Raw genomic sequence first — 9,956 nt, 5'->3', positions numbered from 1 at the left:
TGATTATTCTGAAAGCAGTGTAACATACTTCTCAGTGAATTCATCATTCATGGACTTGGGTGGTTACTGAACCTGATCTACTTTTTCTGAGAGATTTTTAGGTTTGGTTGTTTTTTGGGTTTTTTTTTTTTTTTTTTTTTTTTTTTTTCGATAAATACTCTTTTGCTGCTCATCTGAGGTCTAATCCAAGTGTGCTGGCTACATATACACTAAAATGGTATGCCCAGCTCAGACCTGAAATGCAGTGCTATGGTGATGAATGACACCAAACCTCTGTTAGCTAGCAAAAAGTAGACATGTGTGATCATAACTAGATTATTTTTCTCCTATTAATTTAAGTCATTTTTTTCTCAGAGTGTTTTTTATGGACCACTGATAACCACAGCAAAAGATACTATATTGAAAATTCTAATAATGGAGATGGATATCCCCTTTTTATTTGATTTCTGGGGTGTCATTCAAAAAGTTAAGTTTTTGGAGAACTCAAGATGGCCTTATTTTCTGTTCTGCCTATATATAGGGAGAGGAATTTCCGCATTCCACAGATACTGTCTAATAGTTTCCAGAAATCTATTATTCATTAAATGTTGCACCTAATTTTAGGTCTCTCATTTTGCAATGTTATCCTTCACCCTCAAAAATCTGGTATCACTTACATAAAGGTTATTTTAGAAGCTCCTATTACACAGCATCACATTAGCAGTCCAAAGCATTTCTTCTCTATGTGGCGACTTCCAGCCAGGACAATATGATTAAAATGCAGGAGTTGCAGTACTTTTCTTCAGCTTTTTTTGGAGGAGAGATGGCTTCTTTGGGGGCACCTAACAGCATCCTGCCAGTATGTGAGGGGAATGTGTCAAGGAGAGGGAGCCAGCCCCCACAAAGCAGTGCATGGCAGGATGTTGAGACAAGGAGCATGAAGTGCGGTGAGAGAGGTTCTGACTGGATGTAAGGGGCAATTTTTTCATGAGAGCAGTCAGGCACTGGTATGGGCTTCTTAGAAAGGTTGCACTATCTCAGCCTTGGAGTTTTTCAAAAACTGTCTAGATAAATCCTTAAGGAACTTGCTGTGAGCTCACTGGTGACCCTGCTTTGAGAAGAAGGTTGGACTACAGACCTCCTGAGACATCTTCCAATCCTAGTTATCCTAGGATTTTGTTTGTTCACGATTGTTGTCATTATTAATTCCTAGATGTACCACAAAACAAGTGTTCAGTGCAGTAGTCTTCAGTTTGACTCAACTCTGAGAGGCAACACCGCTGCCAGTAACTCTGGTGGCCCAAGGTCAGTTTGCCAGGATGAAATATTCCCAAGAGATTGTGGATCACTGAATTCAGCATGGCATGAGATGATTTGTTGGAAAATCTTCTTAGGGATCTCTCTAGCACCAGCGCTGTAACTCTGAAGAGAGATAAGCACAACAGCAATCTGAAGAAACTGAGATTTTTATCCATTCTTGTATGCCTGGTGTGATTAGGTAGCTCCCAACATTAAGTACTTGCTCAAGCTATGGACAGGTGGTGCATATGTTCCCTTTCTTTGTGTCTATTTTCAGTGTAAGCTCTTTGTGGTGGGTGCTGAGATTTTTATCTTGTATTTTGACTAGAACAAAGCAAATTCAAATTCAGGTGGTCTTAGGAATCATCATAAACCAAATGAATGATATTCAACTCAGAAACATGTACAACACATCCACGCATCAGCATCCATCAATATTGGAAGATATTGTAATTCCCTTAGTGCAAGAAGGACAAAGAGAGCAAGGCCTGGAGGACAGAGCACTTCATATATTAGAGTGCTATGAAGCCAATCCCTCTGCCTGGCTGCTTCAGAGCTGTGATTTTTGTAATTCTTACCACTATGGCAAAAGAGGAATTTCAGAGCTGTGAACTGGGAAGACAACCAAGGACTGGTAGAAAGTGAGAAGGAAACTTGATGGAGGAATAATTGTACTCTCCTAATTCCCATATTCTACATGGCTGTCCATGTGTGAAAAGGAAAACAGTAATACTTGTTTAAATAAAAGTATGAATATGGAATTGAAGATAAAATTATGAAATTATTATTATTATTATTATTATTATTATTATTATTATTATTATTATTATTATTATTATTAATGACAAGGATAATAATAATACACTTGTATGTACAATATAACACAATTATTATATATAACATAACATAACATAATAATACAATTGTATCATTTGTGTGCATGCTTGTGTTTTCTGAGAGGCTGACAAGAGTGTTTTATTCATGAGTGGAACCAGTAGAAATCTCTGTGTGTCTGTGAAGAGTATTGTCACACTTTGGGGAGAAACAGAAATTACATTTAAAAAGTGAAAAAGTACCTATTAGTATTCTTACATCTGGATAAGGGAGCTAGTGCTGATGCACCAACAGCTTCCCTTCTAGGATCTTCTGATTTCTGAATGCCTGAAATAGGAATCTGAATTTTTTTTTGCCATAAGTTTTTTATATTACACACAGAAATATGCATGTGTATGATGTGCCCAAATGCACACATGCAAATTGTATTAAATTCACATACAACTAAACACATAAAATAGAAAATTTTAAAAAATGTTATTGCTCCTCTTAGATGCTTTAGTTCTTACAGATACAGTTACAAAAACAGATTAAAAATCCAGAAATGTAAGGTCACACAGATATAACTTTTCATCTTAACATGTACTTTTTTAAGAAGAGTGATCACATTTAATGTTAATTTAAAAAATACTTCTATCCAATGGGGCAATTTTACACTAGTCTGGAAGATTGCTTGGTAATCAGGAGACAAATTCCAAGTGTAAAGTGTTATGTCTGACACTGAAATAATGGGAAATTGCAGAGTGAACATGTTATAGGAGGAATTTTCCTATATTTCAAGGTCCAGAATCACATACTCTTGTAGTGAAAATATCCTCTTTTCCAATTTCTACCATTTTTCTTTCTACCATGAATCTGATTTCATGATTTTTTTTCAATTTTATAGCCCTCCTGAACTGAATTTACCATAGGAATGAAGAGAAAAGCCTGTGCCCACAGACAGCAAGAGTACTTTAACCTGTTCACAGGTTTTCAGTCCTGTTCTATGAAGTCTCAACAAATACCAACAATAACTTGAAACTCTTTTTTTGTACAGATTGCTGTCATGTGTAAGGCCACAGCCACCAGCCATCACAAAGCTAGGACAGACAGACATGGCTACTGGCACCAGCTGCTTAAAGAGTGAGGAAAAGTTTGCATCAAGCCTTCTGTAAATTGCTGCGGTGGTGACAATTATCTTTTTTTCCTTTGTTATGTCCAAGCCAGAAAAAATTTCTACTCATCTGAGCACATAGTTTATTTCCTGTAATATTTTTCCCATATGGATACAAATGGGAGTTTTGCCCCTGACTTCAGAGATTTTCACCCAGTCATGTTTAGAACTGGGTGCAGATATGTGCCTGGAAGCTCTTGGAAACTTGACAAGTGGCTGAAGCTGTATCTGTCTCCCTGCGGCTCCTGGGAATGTTAGTTCTGCCTGAAATGATACAGGAAAATGTCAGGTGAGGCAATGTACATAAAAACTGCTCCACTCCTTGTGGAGGACTATGGACTAAGAGCTGGATCTTCCATATCCTGGTAGCAACGCTCTAGGTTGATGATTGCGTGCATTTTTTCAGCCTTGTGTTCTGAATTTGTGTATGAACCATTAAATATTCACTCTTGGTATGAATGCCCAGTTTCACAGCTAGGATGGAGAATGTCTCTCAGTGTGGATTGCTTGTAGCCCTGTAGAGACAGCACCCAGCTGGTGTCAGTATACTGAATGAATTTACAGTTATTTTAAACTCTGCACTCCCCAGGGACTGAGGAACAGGGCAGGCAAACCCAAATTCAGCTCCTTGGCTTCAGGGTGCCAGGAACGCACACACAGCTGAGTGCAACTTGTATTGTTTTCAGAATGTAACTTGAGACCAGCAGCAGGGAGGGAGGGAGGGTTCCAGGCTTACCCCACAAAACTGCCCTCAGATCCACCAAGGAAAAGGATGAATCCTATTCTGGACCACTGTCCAGAATTTACAGTGTCTTAAGATGCCCCATGGCACGAGAGCTACAGAAAAGAACAGTGTTAGAGGGAAAGAGAAAACAAAAGGTCCAACAGCAAAGGTGAAATGAAGAATATGACTGTATTACTGGGACAGGTGTGTGAAACAGAGGAGCAGAGCAACTTCAGTGCAGTCCAAATTGTTTTATGCACTGTCTCATGTTGGATATTAGCATCATTCACTCTTTATAAGAAAAACTGGTGTAAGCAGCAGGTTCATCATGTGAACAGACTTAAACCAAACTTTTGCAGTACTGTCTCAGTGCACCTGCTCATCTGATAAAAATATTTTGCAAGAGCTTCAAATTCTGCAAGATCTCCAATCACTTTGATGTGATTTTTGGGAAAGTTTTGATAATAAAAAATATTTTGAGTATATAAATAAAATCATTCTTCAGATCTGAAACTTGAACCTTTGCCCATTTTCTGCTGTTTTGAAACTCAGAGCATGTTAAAAATATATTAAAATGCTCAGTGCTGAAGAGAATATTTTAGCATTCTGAAATCTCACTTGGGACTGTAGTTCCAGGCTTCCATTTTATTGATATCTTGCCAGAAATTATTTCATAAAGATTTTTAAGGTTTGAAGTGATTGTATATATGATTGTAAATTTATTATATATTGGAAGTCCTGGAAATTTTATCAAGTACTGTTACTCAAATCTAAATAAAAAGGAATCAAGGCAGGCTGAGATTGATTCTCCTTTTTCAAATCTACTTTTAAAAAAGTGGTATTTTGGTATTATGGGATTTTTATCCAAAACTGCATTCTACCTTATTGGCTAAAAATGATGAAGTGCAGTTATATTAGAATGGGATGTTGAATCAGTCACAGTATGTGAACTGTTACAAAAGAGAGAAAATGAGCATGAAGAACAACTTAGCTGCAGGTTATTGCTTTACAATGTTTTACCATCTATGACTTTTATGTAGAAATAACCTAGAAGCTCAATCGCTTTAAGCCTAGTAATGCCTTCTGAATTTTAAACAACAAACAAATGAAAAGACCTGATTCAGTTTTATATTTTTATTATTTCTCCATGCCAACTATCTCTAATCTGGCAGTTTGAAGGATCTAAAAATGTCATGCATAGCAAACATCCTGAGAGACCTCAGGCTGAATACAAATGGCACAGTTTAATTGAAATTCCAGTTTTGGTATCAATTCCTGCTTCCTGACAAATGTTGTGAGGAAAAAGCTGTCCTTACATAGCAAAGCTTCTTCCTTTTTGATGGATCCTCTGACTCCAGTGACAATTAGGTGGCAGCTGTCCAGGCCCAAGTTGTTGTTCCTCAAACCCTAGCACTGAGCACAGTTTGTGCAGAGCAGCAGAGGAGGTGCCTGTGCAATCAGTTACAATCAGTAGGTTCCCTGATGGTGTGTCAAGTAACAGGCTCTGCTCACTCTGCAGCAGCAACATCCAGTGTAATTCCACTTTTATGTGCAGAATTACTGGAGCTGCACTGAAAGTAACAGCTGTGAACTGGGCTTTGTGGTTTTAGTGTGTCTGTGAAATGACTAGATTTGAACAGAGAGGCTACAGCCAAAAGAGATTGCTGTCTGTTAAGGAGTGGTGCTGTGCTTGCTTTTACTTTAGAACATTTGGGAAAGGCATAATTATGTGTAATACAAAATAAGGCCTTTTTTTTCAGTGTCCTGTGCAAGTTGTAGTCATTTGGTCAGTACACATGGATGTTGATCATTACCCCTTCATGCTCACACCATGCAGGTCACCTCGGGAAATGCTGAGGTGGAAAGGGTAATGTGAGTAACATAAACTACATTTGGGCTAGGTAGAAGAGAATGTCCTACAATAGAGGAAATATCTTCATATTACAATATATCAGCTTGAGGTTCAGTTGTGCCATTCTTCCTCAGGAAAGCATTGACTTAAACACATTTTTGTAAGCAAGGAGAATAAAATACAACACTTCATAGTGTTTTCTGTATTTTATTGGACACATAACCAGCAATCTTAGGAGCTGATCACTGGTCATTTCCAATGTCCTTTATATAACTCTCTTCAAAGAGCAAAGATATTCAGGAAAAAATACAAATCTGGTATTTTTCTGGTGGAGGTCTCCAGTGTTTAATCACATTAGGAAATCCATTAAAATACATGGTAATCTTAGCAGATGCATAGATAACAGCTGCTGTCCCTCACACTTTGAGCTGTGTGAGAAAACTGTAAGTCTATCTAGTAGCAATTAATGGTGATTATGCTGAGGCTTATTCTATTTAGAGTTACATTCTATTTCCAATAAAATCTTTCTGAAGCTGCAGAATTAGAAACTCATTCTTCTATTTGTATGTGAGCATTCATTTTCTGTGGTTATATTTAGTATTGTTTGTGAACTTTAGTAATGATAAATTTGTAGGAATGCTTGAGAAATTGGTACTCTTTTGAAATTATTTTCTGTTACTTATTTTTATACATGAAAAACAGTTGTGTCTTCAAAGTATATCCATAAATCAGGTTAAACATTCCCATGTTTGTAATTCTAGAGAACAAAGCAGTCACTAGTTTGTCTGTGATGAGCAAATCTGCATGGGGGTTAGAAGGAAACAGTTTTCAGTAAAACCCTCAAACTTTTTAATGATAAAAAATGAGGTGTCAATATACTGAATGAATTTACAGTTATTTTAAATTCTGATTATAGTATTAAGTTAATATTTTTTTCTTTCCTCTTAATGTCAGCCTATAGATGTCAAGTTACATTCCGAAAACAATACAGATCTAAATTAAACAAGCATGCAAGAACTACAGAAATAAGCAAGTACTAATTCTAATTGGAGATAATCAGCATCAAGTGGTGTCCAGGGCATGCCCCAAGTAGGTTGGATTCCCTCATCTCCATGGCTTTTGAGGGCCATGTTAGACCAGCCCAGGCTCAGCCTGTGTACCCGAGTAGATGTAGCAGACCAAAGTTGGATGGCAGAGCACTGGAGCCTTCTTATCTTTAGATACACCCTTAAGTGTCCCGTGACACGTATCTGGCACTGAAATAGGAAAACAAAAAGCTCTGGCAACATTATTTTGAAGCAGTGCTTAAGAATCTTCTCTCTTTTGGTCTGTAAGTTATGCTATAAAAAAAGTACCCACCATGTTGGAAAGGATTCGGTCTAGTTGTCCTGGCTCAGCTTCCCAGGATGGTGCAGTGAAATAAATCCCCTTTTGGTCTGGATCCCCTTAGCAGTTTTGGATGTTCCTTTGTTTGCTGGGCCTTTTGGATAATTATCCAAATTGTTCAGAAATACCTTTTTAGTCCCCTGCTTAAGACAAATTCACTTGTCTGTTTGGCTACTTGCACCAGCAGATTGCCCCTTAACTGAAGAACATGTAGGACAGTCCCTACTAACTGAAATGCCTTTTGGGTTTCATTTTACCCTGCTTGTGTCCTTCTGAGCACTGATACAAGGAAAAAGAGGACAGGAAGCTCCTGTTTAGAGCTTCAGTACAAGGCACATGGCAAAGTTGGATGCTTCTGGTCCTCATGTGGAAGATGAGGAACCATACACACCTGGGTGTCACTGTCATATTTTCTGAAAAATCCCTTTGCCAGGATTTCTTCTCTTGGGAAGCTGAGAAGCCTCAGAGAAAAATGAAAACAATAATTAACTGATTTGCTTCTCCTGCTTTTTGCTGCTGTGGAATGTGGTTTGGACATTGTTTACCAACTGGTCATTGTTTCATTGGTTTCATGGGAATTGTTTTAACTTAATGACAAATCACAGCCAGCTGTATTAAGGCTATGGAGAGAGTGACAAGTTTTTCATTAATATCTTGTTCAGCATTTGTAAGTATCCTTTCTATATTCTTTAACATAGTTTAGTACAGCATTCTTTAATATAATATAGCAACATAAAATAATAAGTTAGCCTTCTAAGAACATGGAGTCAGATTCATCTTTCCTCCTCATGATGGGAGGAGGAAAAATACCAAAAATACCACACCTGGGTAGTTGAGAAAGCAGAGTTCGAAAAGAGCATTTGTGTTCAGATATTGGAAGAGGCTGCAGATATCAGATCTGCTACCAGAGAAGCAATTAATATTGAGGGAATGTTTGATAGACCAGGTGCTCCAGCACTGAAAACCAATCAATAACAGAAAAAAAAAGCTGCAGGTTATCTTAGGTTTTCTGTCCTGCTTTATACATGCTTGTTTTGTTTTATCTTCACAAAACAAAATTAGATTTCAACAGCAATAACTGCAGCTGCAGTTGCAATCCTTGTAACGTTTCCTTATTGCCCTTTGAATAGGATAACCACTGCCCTCTAAAAGGCAATTGTAAAGAAAGCATATAATTAATGCTTAATACTTTCAGTTGTTACTGCTTTCATTTTTCCCTTTTGCTGTCTGTGCTTTGATAAAGAGAACAAAAGGTTTTTAATGGTAGTTGACAGTTAGCAGGCTTCAGGAGCAGAACTGACAGATTATAAGCAACTATTGAATTTCATATTGTGACAGAGCTGTGTTAACAGTTTTAATCCTCAAAGTCTGTGCACTGCATCAAAATGATTCCAGCAGCTTTACAGGACAATTCTGTTCATTCTGTTCCAGTATTGAAAGGAATTCTAATCTGTGGACATCAGTAATATTCTGACTGTATCTATCTGACTACCTCCAAACTTTTTGAGTGCTTTGTCACCAAACAGGCTCTGCAGTCCTGTGCTCCTATGCTCCCCATACACCTCAGCACCACAGCAGTACTGTTACAGCCAGGGAACACAGGCATGTGAGGTGGCAGGGAAAGGTGACATCTTCTATCAACAGGCTGAATACAGTTGGAATACCTGAAAGTGCCACAACTTAATCTGAGTTCTGATCTGAGGAAATTTCAATTGACAGATGTGACTTAACCTTTAAGTAAAACTGAGTATCCACCGAAAGGTTTTAGAGTGAAGATCTCCAACACTTTTAACCTACACAGAGAAGAACTTCATGCTGGAGCTCTGCAATGACATTCTTTTCTTCATATGGAGAAGAAGCCTAGGTTGTAAGAGCATACATATCTGTGAGACTTTCTTGTCAAACTTTCATCCTTCCCAACACTAGGTAGGTGTTCTGCATCCCCTGTGTGTGTCTAACTCAGGGAAGGATTCTATCTCCTACCTTGTGTTGACTTGGCAGTGGTGGTGAGAACATTCATCCCATGGGCAGCATAGAGGAAATGCCTGTCTCTGGGTCCCTAAAAGGTGGAGCTCCTGAGTTCTATCAAAATTAAGACATATCTCAGCCTGCCCAGAAACAGGCATTGAAGTAGGCGATGCAGGAGATATTATCATGGAAAACCTTATACTTAAAATCCTAGGTCTACTACAGCAACTCAGCACTGACATTGAGAAAATAAGTTGTTACACATTCTCCTGGTCTTCAGCTTTAACCATAGAGCAGTTTTTCTGTTTTTAAATATCTCTGCAAAATATTGAAATAAATAGAGGACAGTATTGTTCAAAGATTAATTTGCTGCTGAGATTGTTTATGCAAACTGTATCTTCTGCCGAGTAGTTTAATGTTCTAGTGAGTCATATTGCAATTACATGTTTCCCCTTAGTTAGATGACAGTAATTAGCTATGCTACAGGAAATTGCCTAAATGGAAAATTTTATGTAAGCTTCCTAGGAATTTATGGAATACATAATGAAAATGGTTTTTCTATGCAGCTGAAAGATAGAAGTCTTCTCTTTCATCCCAATTTTGCGCTGTTTTAAACCTATTGATTTCAGGAAAGTTATGCATGGTTTACCCAAAAACAGCTTTTGTCTCCAAATGAGAACAGAATCAGGTTATGCTTCTGTATCAGAATTGGTAATGAGGCAACATGTTGCTTTCTTTGCACTTTAAAAAATTGTTAACAC

The sequence above is a fragment of the Ammospiza nelsoni genome, chromosome 5 (assembly GCF_027579445.1).
Source record: "Ammospiza nelsoni isolate bAmmNel1 chromosome 5, bAmmNel1.pri, whole genome shotgun sequence".
Taxonomy (NCBI): Eukaryota; Metazoa; Chordata; class Aves; order Passeriformes; family Passerellidae; genus Ammospiza; species Ammospiza nelsoni.
This window is presented reverse-complemented; position numbering follows the sequence as displayed.